Source organism: Anser brachyrhynchus (assembly GCF_964034855.1).
Source record: "Anser brachyrhynchus genome assembly, chromosome: 3".
NCBI classification, from domain to species: domain Eukaryota; kingdom Metazoa; phylum Chordata; class Aves; order Anseriformes; family Anatidae; genus Anser; species Anser brachyrhynchus.
The window spans coordinates 29,633,390-29,651,469 of NC_137696.1; the positions used below are offsets into that span (position 1 = coordinate 29,633,390).

General features: G+C 45.4%; 1 protein-coding gene across 4 annotated transcripts in view; it reads right to left on the minus strand.

The window, feature by feature from the left end:
* Positions 1-18,080, minus strand: part of TRERF1 (transcriptional regulating factor 1) — a 99,052-nt gene that overhangs the window by 67,288 nt on the left and 13,684 nt on the right. For all 4 annotated transcript variants that reach the window (XM_080586327.1, XM_080586326.1, XM_080586324.1 and 1 more), the window contains exon 2: positions 2,705-2,760. The gene's annotated coding sequence lies outside the window, so the exon portion shown is untranslated. The remainder of the gene's footprint in view (positions 1-2,704; positions 2,761-18,080) is intronic.

Sequence of the window (18,080 nt, forward strand, 5' to 3'; positions counted from 1 at the left end):
TGAAGATTAACTTCTCGTTCACAAGGGCCCCAGGCTTTTTCGAAGGAAGAGAGATAAAGGCAGAGGGAAATACGGGGGAAGGAAAAGAAAATGCTGGGTGAGAGCTCTGGCACCCATCAACATCAGCACAAGCTCGCTACATCTCACGAGGCTCTCATGAATACTTTGTAAGTCCCACTTCAGAAGCAGCAGCAGCAGGGAATGGGTCAGGAAATATCCATAAAAACTATAAGTGATCAGGAGAAAGCTTGGACACGAGGCACAGACAGGACCTGAGGGCAAGTTTGGAGCAGGATCCAGATGCCCGTCTGGAACGAAGAAAGCACAGCAGCAAATGGGGAGAGGGAACAAAGTAGTTTAAAAAAGCAATAGTAATAAGGGATAGCTCTAAGAACTAGGGGTGCCTGACAGTGGTGGCCTTAAGCAGTATGAACAGGACAGCCGCTTCTTCCTGCGAGGCAGGAGGACAGGGAGTGGGACAGTGACACTTCTCTGCCCCAGGCTGCCAGGGAAGGAACAAATAAATGAAGTCCCTCTGAAAGCCAAAAGATGACATTTGTAGCTCAGGATTAATTTCAACCCTGAAACAGTATCACACACTGCCAGGACAGAATCTTCTCTTCTAGAGGTGAAAGACGAGAGCCAGTGGGAAGTGTTAATTTCTCTCTCCCGGAATCTCATTTCAAAGCCAATCCTGTGATTTCTAGGGACCTGACTCACGATTTGTACCTGCCTGGGGCTGGCAATAAAACCATGGCAAGAAAAGGTGTCAAGGCCTTAAGCAGGAGAACATGCTCGAGACGCAAAGCTCCCTCGGTAGCTGTTTTATGAGGTAAGGAGAGAGAGAGCTTGCCCTGGGAGAGGCATTAGAACAGAAACTGCCCAGGTTAAAGCATGTATATTAATGAATATCCACTTTGCAGTGAAGAATGATACTTTAAACAAAAATCAAGTTAGACAAACGAAATATTTATGAGGAGCCTAGGAAAACAGGAGCAGCTGAGTGAGTACTGAGGTGCAGTCCCACCTGCACGCCAAAGCAGTGCCCGCCACTGCCAGATGAATAAAATTCTTTCCCAAAATCGACAAAATCTGCTAAACCTAACCAACCTGAACACGAGCATTCATATTTAACCCATACTGACCACACTCGACTCCACACATCGGCTCTGCGCGGGCGGTGGCACCACCATGGCAGCCACCACCGCAGCAGTGCCGGTGGTGGACGCGTGAGGGGACGGCAGCTGGGCCGCCCGCACAGTCGGGCTGAACACGCTCTAAGAAGTCCTGAACACAGCCGTAATTCGCCACTCTTGGAACAGAAGTAGGCCGGTTCCAACACGTGCGAGTGAGCGAAGATCGTTTACATAACAAGCGAGGTATGCACTGAGGTGCTTTACATAATAGCGCTGCAGATTGCCAGACCTCTCACCTGAAGAGCTGTATTTTACCAGCTATATACATACCATCTACTCAAAGGTGGCCTTGTAAGCCAGTAAATAAAATATTTATAATGTAATTCAATGGTGGGATGAAAGGGTGTGGTTCGAATGGACAAAGGGGAAAATGCCCAAGATTTGCAGAAGGCTAAGAAGCAAGAGAGCCTTTGATTCCTGCCTACTCCATGCTGGGCTGAGAGCCACCTAAAGTTTTCAGTTCTTGCTCGGGTAGCCACCCTCCAAAACAGTAACTCCACTAAGCAAACAAAACTAAAATGGAAAAAAAAACAAACTGTCTGCAACAGCTAAATCTCTCAATTGAAGGAAAAACGCTTTTAATCCTGATCCTTGCACGATGACATAATATTTTTAGCTGTTTTCACTACACTTTCCAACCAACAGCCTCAAAGAACAAAAGGGATTTTGAGGCCCCTAAGTTACACAGAGCTCACACAGGAGACGAAATGAAATACATAAATGAATGAGGTGGATAGTGATAGGCTGGACTGCAGCTTGAAAGACTGATAATTCCTGCATCATGCTACTACTATATTCAGCTGTTTGATGGCTGAATATAGTTATTCCAACACTTTTAGTTTTAAAGACATCTACTCTTCTCTGACAGTAGAAATGTCTGGACCAGAAACTGAAAGAGAAAAAGCATGTATCTGAACACAGCCTTTTTCAAATGCTGCTATTAAAATTCTGCAAACTTACAGCTTCCTTCAGCATATCAGTGACAGCAAACACTTGTTTCAAACTCAGACCTAAAGGTTTTCTACTGGTATACATTCTGTCCTATTCAAAACAGTCCTATTTTGAAAATATTGCAACAGGAAAAACAAGTTTTAAAGCATAGAAGCTAAAACAGCTCAAAGATCTTTTTACTTTTCAGAAGTCCTGGGGGATGAGGGGGGAAATCCTGAACCCAAACAAAAAGGCTTCTACCTCACGTGTAACTTTTAAGAAACTTTACAATATTAAGGTAAGCACAACCGACCTGGCTACGCCTATGCCTGAAAGACTTGTATTTCTGTTGCCTAGACTTCGCCTATCAGTTCACCAGGAGAAAGGACTGGGACAGAAGCTGTACAGAACTGAAATGATCCCTGCTCTGAAGATCGGAGACAGACAAAATATATAAACAAACACCCCAATTATGTGCAGGGCTTTGCCAAGGAATGAAACAGTTGTCTTCAACCAGAACACAAGACCAGTGAGACTGTTCTGTGTAAGAACATGTTTATCTTACCCTCTTCTCTTACCTTATCAGACACATCTCCTCGCCCTATTCAGAATCCAGCAAGTCACAAAATTCCATCTGCAACAAAAGGAAAAGTCCATTAATACCACTCGATAACCTTACAACAGAAAGCTAATTAGCAGTTCAAGAAAAAAATTAAAACTTCTGCTCCCATTCCAGTATAATCCACACCCCAGGCAAGTCGCCCTCCTGTCTGCAGGAATCTGGGAAACCTGGATATAAATGTATTAAAGATGTTGTAACATGTTCTGTAAGAAACACGCTCTTCCTCCTTCAGAAAGGTTAAAAGAGGTGGCCAAAGTGTACAGGTTGCCCTACCGAGTCATAAATAAGTCTGCAGCATCCTCTCATTAAATTAAATGAACATCAAATTATATAATGTGCACAGTTGTAAAATGAGACCAATGGTAATGGCCAGAAATAATCGCAGCAGCCTTATACATCGTGGAGACAATTTTCTGTCAGTATATCAAACCTGGGTACGTTGCACCTTTTATCTGCAGGCCAAGAAACTGTCAACACACAGTCCTTAAATATGGTAAAGCATGCAAGACATGGATGAAACAAAGCTCTCATGCACAAGTTTAAATGATGCCTACCCTGATCAAGTAACCTCTTACCACCTTTGCAAACCAAACTGACAAGGAAACAGAAGGATTTTTAGGTAAGCATAATACAATTCAAACCTGGGGTCACAAGGAAAGAGTGCCATGCACCTAACTAACAAAACTGCAACTTTGGAATTAATAAGATCTACATCCTGATAGACTTGGGATCAAAGAAACAGCCTCAAACAAACAGGCTTCTGCAACACCATTAAATTAAGGGGGCATGACCTGCAATCCATCCAATTAGCAAACCCACGCAGCAGAAGGGAGATGTCCAGTTTGACGCTTTGAAGAGTCTGCCTAGAGAAAAAAGCATAAACCAAGAATCTTCAAACCCACCAGATAAACTGCTCCATACATTCTGTTAGCACTTTGAGCACTCTGCCCACCAGCAATAAAAGCCTGTTAGTCCACTGCCAAGCTGAAAAAGATCAGAAATGTGCAAGTGTAACGGGATGCTCTACCAGAGAACAGGGTGGTGGTGGTGGCTTTAAAAAAAAAAAAAAAAAAAAACTCTTTTCTCTATCCAGTTGTCTGGGAGGAGATATGGCAGGAATGGAAGGATTTCAAATGACTTATTTTCACATTTACTTATTTCTTTCCTGCAATGATTCTACAAAGAGCATTCCTGTGCCCAAAGCACAAACCTGGATGCAAGGGAAACACTGCTTTTTAAGCCTGGATCTGACGTGCCTGCTTTGCACGCTGGCTTGGTTTCCCTCGGGCAGCAATTCCCCTCGGGAACGGCAGGGGCCCAGCGCCAGGTGATGAGGAAGGTGACATCCTCCAGTTCCCCACCAGCGGGACACGGGAGCAGCGGTACGGGGTCCCAGCCTGGGCACCCCTCTGTGCTGTGTTCTTCTTTTTGAAGTGTACAGCAGTGCAGAGTTGTAGCGCTAAAAAGAAACCTGTCATACACTGAAAACCATTTCCTCATCTTTCACTGACACAATTTACTCCCTCTTATTTCCTCTTTTCAGTTGCCATTTGCTTCATTGAGAAATACCTTTTATTCATAAGGACATGGATCATTTAGGCTTTGGCATCACCAGAAGCACCATACCAACATATTTCACTGTGGGGTTTTTTTTGTGTGTGTATGTGAAGAGGAGATCTTTTGTCCACAGGACAAAAGGATTTGATGAAGAAGAGAGCCACTGACCAGGAGCCCAGCTGAGCACCCCTGTGCTCCTACTCCCTTGCCAACCCAGTAAAATTCCTCACAGCTCAATCTCTTCCTGGCTGTTTTCAGAGAAACTGCAGCAATCGTATAAGAACAATGGGGAAGTTTGTTTTACTCAAAGAGCAAATGTTTTGCAGCTTCCAATGTAAATATTTTAATTAATGGATTTTTTTTTTAACTGTCTACTGCTCTGCTAGTGTTCACCTTCACCCAGAGCTATAGGAACAGAGTCAGCACTTGACTTCTACAATAGGAAGAAACAGGGAAGTACAACAAAGAAAAGCACCTTCAGAAGCAAATCAAAACTGACTGGGCATTTGCTGGGGGTAACTGGGATGAAAGAATGAAAGAAAAACGAGTCTGCTCATTTCCTGCGTCAGGCTAAGGGCTCATACTGGCTCCCATCAAGATTGTGGGCCTATTTTAATAGCCAACTTGTAGAAAACCACAACCTAAACCGTTTCCAAAACAACATTACACCCAACGACCAGCCTACGAGAAGAAAAGCGGCGACTGTCTTCTTGCCTCAATCACCAGTACGGCAGCTCCTAACCACACCAGCACTCAGCGTCCCCTGCACAGAAAGGCTCAAATCTCTTCATAAGGATTCATAAGCAAAGTGCTGTGGATCCCGCCAGCAGGAAGGGACCCGAATTCCCTCTCGCTGGGCAGGGCTATTTCGGCACGACGTGCTCCTGTGGCGGTTCTCTGGCTGGACACACCACCTCCATCCCCTGAAGGGACACGGCCTGTATACAAAGCCAACAGCAGATGGCTAGCATTCAGGACTTTATTTTTTCTTTTTAAATAAAGTCAGACACGGATGGTGCTGTTCCTACTTTGCCAAAGCCTGACTGGAACGTGGACGCAGATGTGTCCGAGCAGGGAAGCCCAGCCCCACAGGATGCTTCTGAAGAGCCACAGAAGCGACTGCACAAACCCACCCTGACTGAACCAGCCCCTCACGGGGCAGCACTGCCCTTGCCCTGCCCTTACCTGAATGGGCTTTTTGTTCCTCTCTCACCTCATTTTGTTCCCTTTTTTTTTTGTTCCTCTGGTACTGACCTCACCTCATTCAATGCCCATTAGCAACATCCCTCCAAACCTTTAAACGGCAGCTCTGTACAGCCCCCCATCACCCTCAGCGATCCCCATGCCAACCCCCAGAGAATATCCTTACCACATCCATCCAAAACCACCGTATTCGTACCCCTCCGGCAGCTCAGGCGAGACGCTGGGGAGGCTCCCCGGGTGCTGCGATCCCCCAGCGGCCGCCCAGGCCAGCGGCCCCATCGCCTCCGGACGCCCCGCGCCGGGAAGGCAGGCTGCCCGCCCGGCTGCAGGGCCCACTAATTGGGCGAGGAGCGAGATCTCCTGATTGCAGCGCATTGAGAACAAACCTTCCAGATCCCTAAATTAGTAAATGATAACTATTAACCACTCCCCATTAGGATGGGGCGAGGGGGAGGAGGGGGGGAAGAATGCCTGGCTGTTAATTGAGAGAGATACTCTAATTTGGCAGCAGCGGGAGACCCTGGGGACCACGAGGCTATTGCTGCTTCTGCACAGGCAATTCGAGTGCCGGGGAGGCTGGTGCTCCTGCGGAAGGAGGCAGACAGAGGCAGATGCATCACCCTCACGGCGCGCACGCACCGCGGTACCTGCCCCTCGCGGCGAGCGGGAGGATGCCGAAGGGCAAGGCTGGACGGACGGCTGGACGGACAGACGGAAGCTCCCCTCGCGGCGGGGCTGTTCAGAACCACGTGCTGGAGAGACCTTTCCTGCCCCTGCCAAAACGAAACTAAGTCTCCTGATCCTGCGTGAGTGTTATCAGTCACCGCTGTGATTGTACACGCGTTTATAATCTCAGCTCTAGTTTCCATGCCAGTGAAGACTTTTTTTTTTCTTTTTTAAATAATTTTTGTTTCTGTTATATATTTCCCCATCAGTTTTTCTGGCTACGCATGCAACACTAAATCAGAGTAAGAATCAAAGAAGCATATCTCTGCTCAAAGCAGAGCCCTGGCAAAATAAAACTTTTACCACTTTTCATGAAAGACTGAAGCAAAGAGGCGGGCTTTGCATTAAACCCTCAACATGCACGAGCTCCAGAAAAGGTTTCCTACCAAGTGCCCCCGCTCAGAGAGCAGCCCAAGGCTTTTGCTGGTCCTTCCATTTCCTCTCTGACCTCTTGCACAGAGCCACTGTGCTTGGCTTTTTCGTGTGCCTGTTTACCAATGACACGAAATTCACACCCGTACTCATTTCTCTGCAGCCTTCTCATCAGGGCAACAAGCAGAAACACTCCCCGAAGGAGCAGCACATTCATAAGTCCACCGTGCCCACGGGATGGGAAAAAAATAAAAATAAAAAAAGAGGAAAAAAAACCAGATGAATGTTAATCTCTCCCCCTTGCCTCCAGCAGCAGTTTGTACTCTCCCACGCAGAGAAAAAGGAGGCTGTAACATTTGTGGAGGCCAACCTGTCTGGAAAAACGTAGACTAAGAACGGATGGCAAATTCCCTTCTATACCAATCCCCTTACAGTAAGGAAAGTGAAAGTCAGCCACAGCATTGCTGGTGGAAGATCAGATCACAGGGGCTTTGAGGGGCTGCTTTTATGCAAACAGCAGAGCCAGACTGCTCAGGATTGCATCAGTTCAACATACTCGCTACGTAAAATATTCTGCTCACACACAACGCGCACTGTGTGACATTTCTTATGGGGATTATTATTATTGTTGACAGAGTACATATTTTGTCTGATCGCAGGAACACAGAAATCTGTGCAACACGCAGGAAGGACGCACAACCGATCCATTTGAGATGTTAATTCACAAACCTAGGACTCGTCTGTAGCCTACCTGACTCCAAACAGCTGCTTCCTAACCATGAGTAGGCAGGCAATAAATGCATCCAGTATGGAGCTCGGAGCAGTTGCCACCACACATTTCTTTAACGGGATGTGTCTGAAAGGTGTCTCTCAGCACGCAGCACCGTACATGCGCCGAACCAGCGCCGGGGAGAAGCTCAAGGCAGGAAACTGAAGCGCGTCTTCGATTAGCGCAGCTCACTCAAGAGTAGTGCTACGCTCAGATTTGGTTTTGGTTTGCAAACTGCGCTGGCATTGGCTAAGAGCCTGTTTGTAGTTTCGTTGAAAAAAAAAAAAAAGAAGCCCACCCAAAAAAACAAGCCAGGGAGCTAAAACAAACACCACAACACACACGAAGTCACCCCGGCAGCAGCCGGTACCTTAAAGACCCCTGCAAGACACGCTTATCTCAGCCGCTGTTTCAGAGCCCCGCCTGCACCTCTCCCATCTCCCCCGGAGCCACCAGCAGCCACCACGCAGGAGGATGCGCGGGGGGAGCGCCGGGGCAGCACCAGCCACCTCCGACCTGCAGAGTGCCTCCCCACCACCCCCAAAGCACTCGGCGGCCCGCTGAGGTGCCTTACAAGCAAGCAGAGCCCAGCACCAGCTTGGTGCCAAAATGTCTGATGGCACCTCGACGGACTTCCAGTTCTCGATGTTAATTCCCAGGGAACAGACCCATCGTCATCCCGCCGCACGAAGATGGCAGACCCGACCCTCAAACGCACGCACCAGCAATTGCAGCCACAGCTTCGGCACTGCTGATACCTGAGGATCCAAAATCCAAAAGGATTCGCTGCCTCGCCCTAGCTCCAGGTGAATCACGGCAGCAGAGATGCACTGCAACTAGCAACTCCAGCAGGGGCGAGGTGGAAGCTCTCCTCCGGGTAACCTCAAGGAGAAATCTGAGCCCTGAAGGGAGAACTCAGAAGCAGACTGAGGGGAAAAAATGCACTATTTAACGTTAGTACTTATTAATATCTGGGCTTCAACTGTGGATAAACAGACAAGAATCTCTCTGCCTGTGCACATACTTAAAGGACTGTTTACACTTGAAGTCCAAAAGGATGTCCTCATTTTATAAATAATTTGATCTGATGACTCCATCAGAAAAAAAGTGCAATTTAAGGCTACAGAGAGAGGCAAAACACTTGGCTACCGATGTCTAAACGGGGGGGCAAAAAAAAACCCAACAAAACAGCAGGGTCTCTACAACCCCACAAATGGTTCAGCGAGAGCTCAGCACGTAACACAGCGTGCGTCCAGCACACACCAAGCTGTGCCTGCTCCAGCTTCAGACTTCCGAGACTTCACTTCCCAGTAAGTCATCCTAACCGCTCCACGTGACAGGGCGCTCTCCCACAGGTAAGCGTTACTTACGCCCAGCCACACAAACCACCCGGCTGCGCTCTACTCGTCCCGTTGGGCAGACACGACGCATCAAAAGGGCACTTGCAGAGCCACCGGGGAAGCAAGCCACGGGCAGAGTAGGGACAGGCTGGTGCCCCTCTCCCCTAGGAAGCAGAAAGAAAGGCTCCTGGAGGATTTGCCGGCTGAGCTTGCCCCGTGTGTTTTGTTTTCCTTTGTCACATGCTCACCGATGTGTGCCTATATGGTTGTAGCTACAAGTGTATGTAATTTGCTCAAGATCAATCACTTTGCATGCCAGGGCAGTCGGGGAAACAGAAACTCTGCACACAAGAAACTCATTACTCTAGAAAGAAATATTATTTCCAGCAAAAATTTGTTCTCCACTTCAGGCAAATGCACCAACTCAGTTTGCTTCTCAGTGGGGAGAAGACCTGTGATAAGCCACAAGAATAGCCCAAGCAGTCTCAAAAGTCATTCAGAGAAGTACATGCTACCCAAAATTTTGAGCAGACTTACAAATACTATGGTCTGCTGCAAGCCATTATGCCAACGCCAGGTCATACAGTGAACACATTAACTCCAAGCATACCTTTGTGCAAATGGGGAGACAACCCAGAAGGAAGGAATAAGGCTTTTTTTTTTTTTTAAGCGGTATACGTGTAATTTTGGTGTAGCTACATTTGGCATAGCTGCAGATACTGATGTGTTTATCAGATGCTGATGCTGTGTATGATATATCTGACAACAGACTGGAACTCCACGCTTTTAAGAAGACCTATGTTTCTGGTCCAGAGGAGCAATGAAGACTGCAAGCATTTTAACTTGAAATCAGTGACCACATGTGGTAAGAAAGGCTTGCCAGGATGTGATCCTTGATGATGACTTCATCCTGCACAGCTCCCTTGAAAAAGCATCAGCTGAGACATCTTGCCCAGAGCAGCTCCTGCAGAGCACAACCCAACCAAAGAGGAGACAAGGGTGCCAAAAATAACAATAAAAGTTTTCCCCTCAAATAATGAGGTATCCCTTACAATTCAGCCCTATAAAACCAGATTTGTCAAGTTCTAAATTGGGTTACAGCAATATTTCATTACAGCATAAATCTTCCTTACACCCTAGTAAAGATGCCTAATAATTTAATATGCTATAATTTATTTTTATTTTTTTTTTAATCTGGAACTCGTCAAAAATTGCCTGAAATAGGCATCTCCTTTATACTTTATAGTCCTTTTTCCATATACATATAGCTTCCAAAATGTAACTGGCTCACATTCTTTGCATGGAAAAACATTTGCAAAGTGTGGTTGTATATAGAATAAGAAAGGTTGTAATTATCTCTCTTGGGCTTCTTAGGTAGGTCAGTGCACATCCTACACAGGCTTCTGTATTATCCCATGATATTCATTGAGCACCATTTTTTTCGGAAGGCAGCAGAACCCCTTGAAAATAATTACACTGAGTAAAAATTACAAAAGGAGGAAGAAAAAAAGATTTCAGAACTTTTAGGACATTTACTTTTTAAATAATAGCAAATTTCACAGCACTTTTTTGCTGAAATGGATTACTATGCAGGATTCTAAATTACAACTGGCTCATAGACTAATATTTCAGTGGATAACATGCATACAAAAATAAAAGAAAGGAAAATAAATTTAAACGTGCAGAGAAAAAAAAGAAAATATTGCCAGTACTACTTGTTATTAACATTTGGAATTCCCATTCCCTCCTGGCTAATCAGGTCTTCACTAAAACAGAAACCATTTTGAAGTAGTCTATCATAACACGTCTGCATAAACCAGCACTGTGAAAAATTAAGAACATGACACATCAGTACTACAGAACATACACATTTTCTTTCGTGAAGTGGATACAGCGAGAACCACTACAAGAAGTTAAGCTTGCTCCAGGTTTGAAAAGCAGTGATGTCACTTTCCTTCTGCTTCTGAGAAGCGCGCAGAGTTTACGTCCTCATTTCCTGCTGTCTCTCTTTACTTTTCTTAAAGGCAGCAACATACAACCAGCACCGCAGCACTTCGGCGCTGGGACGGTTGGGGGAAGGTGGGACAAGCCTGTTTTAAATCTCACCAAGCTCCTTTAACAGCAGTTCAATAAAACCTGCATCACCCATAGTTAAAATAGAAGGTCGACTGCTTTTACTTGCTGTGTCTCTAGCAGTCTGCATGCAATTTTGTTCTTAACCCTGCTCAGAGAAGGGTCACCGACAGCGTGTTGAGAAGCTCATTCACGGTCCTGATCCGGCAAAATCCCACCACAAGAATGCCCCAGAAAGCATCGAAATCAAGCACGTGGCAATTGAGACGTGTCCGACCGACTGGAGCTTATTGCAGGGCTGCTCACGCTGCAGCAGAGCCCCGATGTGGGCTTACGTCGAGACAGCAAGTGTCACAACCGTGTCACGGCTCGCTGCCATAGCTTTCCAAGGCAATTTTAAAGGAGGAAAAATTAATGTACATATAACATAATTATTTACTATCGGTACATAAAACATATAGAAAACAGGAAAATATCTTTTTTCTTTTAAGTGAAATATTTTACGCTGAGGTAGGACTTCACAAAAATGTAATTTTAGGCGACTGACTCACTTCTCCCACAAATGAAACGATATCAACCAATTCCTAAAGAGCGAGGCAATCTCAAAGCTGTTCACTGGAAAGAAAAGAGGGAAGGAAAACAAAAAAAAAAAAAAACAACAACAGGCTGGGTTCCTACCATCCCAGCAGCTTGCTAGCCCTGCTTCCCGACCATCCCACTCCCCCTCCTGTGGCTCCCACCAAAGCAGCAGCAGCCTCCCGATGGTATTTGAGGCTCCGAGAGCTCCTCTAGCCTCCTCGCCCCACTGCTTGCACTGGGGAGGCCGCAGGGCAGCGGGTGCTCTGGGCAGGGTTCCTGCAGCCTTCTGAGAGGCTGGGGGTTACCTTCTGAGGTTGCTGTGGTTTGGGTTTTTGGAGTCAAATGCTAGGACTGAGACTGCTAACAGGAAGCTCCCTGGTTCACCGTTCCTCCCAGCATTCGTAAGGAACAATCTGTCTGAAAAGGATTTTTATTATTGTTGTTATTTTCCCTTACAACAAGAAGCTGGTTATCTAAGATTAATGCCCAGCCAGTTTCCCCCATTTTTTATTTATTTATTTATTTTTTTTTTTTTTTTAAAGAACTGGGTTGGGTTTTCTGGCCAACGAGGAAGTGAGGCTCAGCTGATAGCTGTTAGGCTGATGCAGATCTGGAGGAACTCTACCAAGTAAAGTGCCATTACTCTGCATTTACAGCTCCATCAATAAAGGCAAAATCCAGGAAAAAATGGTTTTCAGGTATTGAAATTGTACTGGCCTTAAAAACATAGTTTTAGCAGATTTCTGCTGACTTTTGAATTGCTCAGATCAAGGGGGGACCTGTCTTAATTTTCTTCTTTCTAAATGCACTTCCGCTGGCAACTCAGTTAATTCAGGGCATCTACTACAATTAAAGTTTAATTTTGTTATTCTACTCAGTGCTTTGTATTTCACATCTGCAGTTGTATACACACCAAGAGCATGTTAGTATTCGTTTGGTTTTGCACAAGTGGCACACAAGAAAGTAAACACAAATACCTGACCCTACATGAGCAAATCACTAATGCCTCAAACACAGATTTTTATTGTTAGCATTCTTCTTTAAAGCACACACACAAGAACAACAAAAAGCAGAAAAAAATGCAAAACTTTCTATCCTGAGTAGCAGTTACTTGCTGAGAAAAAATGATGTTTTTCTTTACTGAAACATTTTTATAGCTGGGAAAACATGCAAAGAATGGCTAAATTCATGTGCTTGTATGTTTATTAGTTAAAATATTTCTTCAAGGAAGGTTAACCAACAGTTATCAACAGTTATGTCTAACGTGCACAGTCACTTAAGTGCTGCTGTCCACAAAATACTAGTGACAAGTATTGGTATAAACAGCAAAGGAAGGACATGATAGTGTTTATTTCACAGGTGGATCATCTCACAAATGAGACTCAGAGCTTTTATAGATTTACAATTAGCAGTATAAATTTTTAACAATTACAGCCTTGGTTAGCCTTCATACCTGGCAGAGTTTACATCTACTACTCCCAATGCACTTAGTCTCGATTTTGACATCAAGATACAGCCATTAAATTATTTAAATCCTGAACATTCACTACTGCCCGCCCTTCGTGTGCGCATGATTTGAAGAAAAAATAGAAGAGTCTCCAACACCTCTTCCCAGAAGTACGCTTTCTAGGTTTTCACATACAGAGCAGACTGGAGCTTGCACCAGCTGATCTGTGCAAGCTTTGATGACTCGGTTTTCAAAATACAAGCCAGGAAATTAGTCACGGTAGAGTGGCATCTCTAGGGGACAGTTTGGGTGGCCACCAGCAAGATGTGCATGGAAGGGTGTGCGAGAGAGAAAGATTGGTATCTACCACTTCCTCTCTTCAGCCAAAAAAAGAAAAGAAAGAAAAAACTAGAGAGCTCTGTCTTGCCTACTGCAGACAAGCCCAGAGGCAGGAGAGGGCCGATGCCAGCCTTCACGCACCACCAGAGAAGCAGCAAAGCCAGCAGTTTTGGTGGGGAAGCTCCCCGAAGCCAAACACACACACACTTACACCAGCTTGGTTAAATAGCGACCTCATTACATACCTCAGGGGGGGAGTGTTACCAAAGGAAGCCACGGACTGTAAAACATCAGACAGACCTTCAGAAGGACAGCCCTCTCCACTCACAAGCAGCCGCTCGATACCTGCTCTGCACCCACGTCCATAAAAAACACAGAATATCCTAAAAACTCACAACCTCCCTGCAGCAAGCCCACAAAAGAGGCTCTTCCCCCCACCCCACATGAGGAAAGGAGAATCCTCCCATACCCCAAACCACCGGAATAGGAAAACTGACCAGGTGGAAGGCTCGGTTTCTGTAGGGTTTGGACCGTGCCCCAACACAAAGACGACGCAACAAAACTCAAGCAGCCGGCAAGAGGCAGCGCTGCTCCCAGAGAAATTTTAGAAGCTAAAGCCATCGGCAGCCACCCCTCAGACAAACCCGAACAGCTTGTTTTGGCCACGAGCCAGGGCTCAGTCAGAGCCGCTCAGCCCCAGCCCAACAGATTTCAGCGATCACAAGGAACACGTGCTGGCTGGTCGCAGGGCCGGCCGGCTCAGCGCGCCTTGCGAGACGGCTCGCCTCTGGGACAGCACCAGAAACGGTCAATGCTCAACAAAAAAAGGTGGTTTTAGCACTACCTGCAGAAGGCCAACATGACAGGTGAGGAGACAAGCATCAAGTTTTCTTCCACAGACCGTTTGGCTTCTCCTAGCACCTTGCCACACCTACCCGACTCTCCAACACGCGAGTATATGGCAAACTGAATTTTTGGGAGTCTTGGAGGCTACTGAGATTCTCTAACCAACATGCCCCACATCCTTCAATATATGTCCTGGCAGAGATGCTACAAAGGCAGGTGCAGAAGGAAAAGAAGGTGCAGTGGCAGCCCAGGGCCTAGCCCTGCCCGCTGAAGGACGAGGAGCTGAGCAAAGGTGCAGGAAGAAGACCCCTCCAAGTGCTGCCAAAGCAGCAGCACGCCACCGAGATGCAGGACCCAACAGGCTTACCCTAGTGGAAGTGTTTTGTAATAACCTGTCTTTTGCATGCTTCCATGTCACTAACACAGGATGAAAGAGGAACAAAAAGGCAGCCTGTGAAACTGAGAGAAAATCATGCAGGAAGCCTCTTGTGAAGATAAGAACATGGAGAGGGAGGAGAAATGGATGGATGGACTTGCTGATCCTAAAGGATTTTTCCAACCTGGACAATTCCATGATTCTATGAAATGGGAACCCACAGAGAAATAGGAACCACGGCCTGAACCAGCCAGGACAGAGAGGCAGCCAGGGAGCAACCTCCACAGCAGCTGTGGGCTGCAGGATGGCTGGAGAAGAAGAGGAGACCCTCCTTTCCCTTCCAGGGCACCACCCTTCCTAAATTACTTTGAGCAATCGCCACACCACTGCAGTACCCTGGCCTAACAAATGCCTTTCGAAGGCCTCAGCCCAATACTTCCTCACTTTCCCTCCTTTGTCTCTTCTCACACCCTCCATCAGCCCCCGGGCTCCTCTCCCTGCCTGGTGGCTTTTTGCAGGTTCTAAGCGCAACAGGAGCACACAGCATCAAGACATGAGGAAACCACTTCACTCCCTCTCCAGAGGGGGAGGGGGAGGAAGAGGAGGAGGAAGAGGAAGGGACCAGACAGAAGAGCCTAAGCCAACCTCAGCTGGCAGCAATCACAATTTGGCCAAATCCAATTAACCCACCTGCAGCCCTGTCTCTGGCCGACTGGTGACTCCAGGCTGCAAGGGCTTTGCAGGAAACTGTTTTCTTTACGGATGCTGTTCTCCTTTATCCTCATTAACATTACTTGCTTACTTTATTTCAAAAGCAGGGAAGCTAGCTATCATTTATACTCAGAGCTGTATAACACAACCAAAGTCTTCCCTTTTCACACAGAAAAACACTTTATGAAACAGATTTTAGTAGTCTTCACCTAGAAAAAGGCTAGGGAAGGGGACAGAGAAAAAGGCATTTTTTTTCAAGCTTTAATGTTCTCCCTGCAAAGCCTTTCCAAACATTAGCATGAATTCTCAGCAGATTTCTAGCCACATGGTAATTACATAGGCAAATTCCTTTGAAATTTCAAATGTTACTTAACAGCAAAAGGGCGATGTTAATAGTCTTGGCTTTTTTAATCTTTCTGGGATCATTACTTTACTCCAACTTCATACAGCCAGGAAAGAAGAAAACGTATACAGAGAAAGACAGCAAGAAGTAAGGTAGAACGTGGATGTAATTTAGTAAGAAAAGGAAAATTTGATGGATGAATAACGCAGGAATGATGGATTGGGTTATTCAGTTGTATGCAGGGATATGACCGTGTGACAGGGCCCATATTTATACCACACACGTTTGGTGAGTTGGAGTTTCTCTTTCGCCTCCTGCCACGTTCGTTATGCAGCTCCTACAGAGCGCCGTGCTCCCTCCTGCAGATAAGGAACCTGCCCTCGGTGCAGGCCCACACACCTCCACCACCTTCCAAGTCAGACGGGCTTCCCTCAGGGACCAGAAAACAAAACCCACAACACACGGACCCTTTATAAATAAGAATTCGCCATCTTTTTCTGGAGCTAAATAAAGGGTATTTCCCTTAGAAACATATCTCCTCATCCCAGGAAAAAAAGCTGACAGCATAAAACCATTCAGCATCATTTTTGTTTAAAACTCAACAGTTTCAAGACCAATCTTCTTCAGCTATTAAAGCAAGTCAGGAAGATACTGTGGGGAGGTTAACCTCACACTTCAAATCCACTGCTTCTGATATCTGAGAGGTTTCATACGGATACTATCCCATAAACCCTTCAGCATCACATTTATGAGCAGAAGGACACGTTTATCTCTTTGGATAGGAAAGATGGAGTTGATGACCAACACATCAGTGGTGAAAACTGCTATGCAATAAAAAAACCCACAGCCATGTGAATTTGTAAGTTCCTCTAACGAAGTAACATGTGCCAAGCCAAGCAATTCTGATGAATTACATTAGAAGCCTATAGACTCCTCAGAAATAATTAACTTGCACAGAGCTGCATCTGCACACAGACAGGCATACACTCAGCAAAATAAATTCTGACTTCTTACATCTGTGTACTTTCACTTGAGTGTAAACCTATAAGATTATTAACTATAATAAAGCCCTGAAATGGATGCTAAAATGGCGTTTGAGGGCAGCATCAGACATTCCAAAAACATATATAAGCTGAGTTCTATGTACTATATAAAGGCAAGTTTCAACTAGAAAGCCTTACTGTGATTTGTGGTACTTTAAAAGCACTCTTGTAACAATTTTAATAGTTTAAAATATTGGAGCTTAGTCCCAAAGAGATATAGCTAGCGCTAAACTGCCATTTTAATGGAATTTTTGCACCCTCTCTCTACGCTCCACTTTATAAATAAACCTCTAGACTTTTTATTGATTTTTTTAACATGATAGATTGAGCCTCTCTGGCAGAGTGGGCCAAAGAACAGCCCATGAAAAATTATAGGTTCGCAATTTGTGAAAGGGACAACAATAACAAAACTCCCAAGGGAAAACTATTGCAATATAATGCATATGTGTGTGTGCTCATTGCTTTTCAGATCTGCAGCGTATACGTTCAGATATATACATATCAAGACCTCTTTACTAAGTTTACTGTCAGAAACAATTAAAAGAATATCACCCACAGTTACATCACGTGCCGTACGTCTTTTGCAGCTGCAAAGCACAAACTTGATTCAGCGCCTGACTTGGGTAACGCTTGCTCTGAAGTGGTGTGGGTCACGCCACCAGAACTGCCTCAAGGCGGAGGAAGTCTTGTAGTAGTAGTTCAAGTCCAGGAGATGTAGAAGTAAAATCATTCAAGGAAGTTGTTATGGTAAATACAGCAACAGCTAGCCTGAGTTACCACAGTTAGCAGGTGTTACAGCCTGCAGGGTCCGCACCAGGCAGCTTCCCAGGATAGTGTCCTGCTGACCCAAATTCTGCAACCAGCTCTGCCCATGTGAACGTCACCAAGCGGGTCTGTGGTCAAGCCGTGAGATCACAGCTCCTCCTGCAACCGAGCTGAGCAACATACGGCAGCAGCAGACTGAAAACTTACTACTCGTGTGCACGGATGGGAGCGTGATGGATTCATAACCTACCCGTGTGAAAAAGCCAGGGTTAGTCCTCCGACAGACAGGGACCACTTGGCTCATGTGATCCACATTTCAGTTGCCAACATTTTGCTAAGGGTAAGCAGAACAGCTGACACCACAAGTTCTTTTCTTACATAGGGAAGGACAAACAAACAAGAAAAAAAAAGAAAAAAAAGGAAACAACAGAATGCCAGCAGCAAAACCTAAACTGTTTAAGTACAACCACAGATATTGTGCAGTATTTTGTCCCATTTGGTTCATCATCATTTGGTTCATCAAATTCTCCCATTTGGTTCACCTCTCCTTACTGCAATTTATTTTTTTTAAACCTGGATCTATTCACTGTATGTATATATGTGTGTGTGTGTGACTAGATTAAAAAGGTTCCTTGAACACATGACTGTACAATATTGTTTGAAATCTTTGCAGGATCTTGCAGACTCCTGTGTGCTTAATTTTAGAAACAAGGACAACAACAAAAAATCAAGAACCCAACAACAACGTCTGCCATTTCCATATGTGCTCTATATTTTACTAGTTCTTTACCAGAAATGAAAACAAAACAAAACAACAAAAAAAAAGCACCACAGAAATATTAG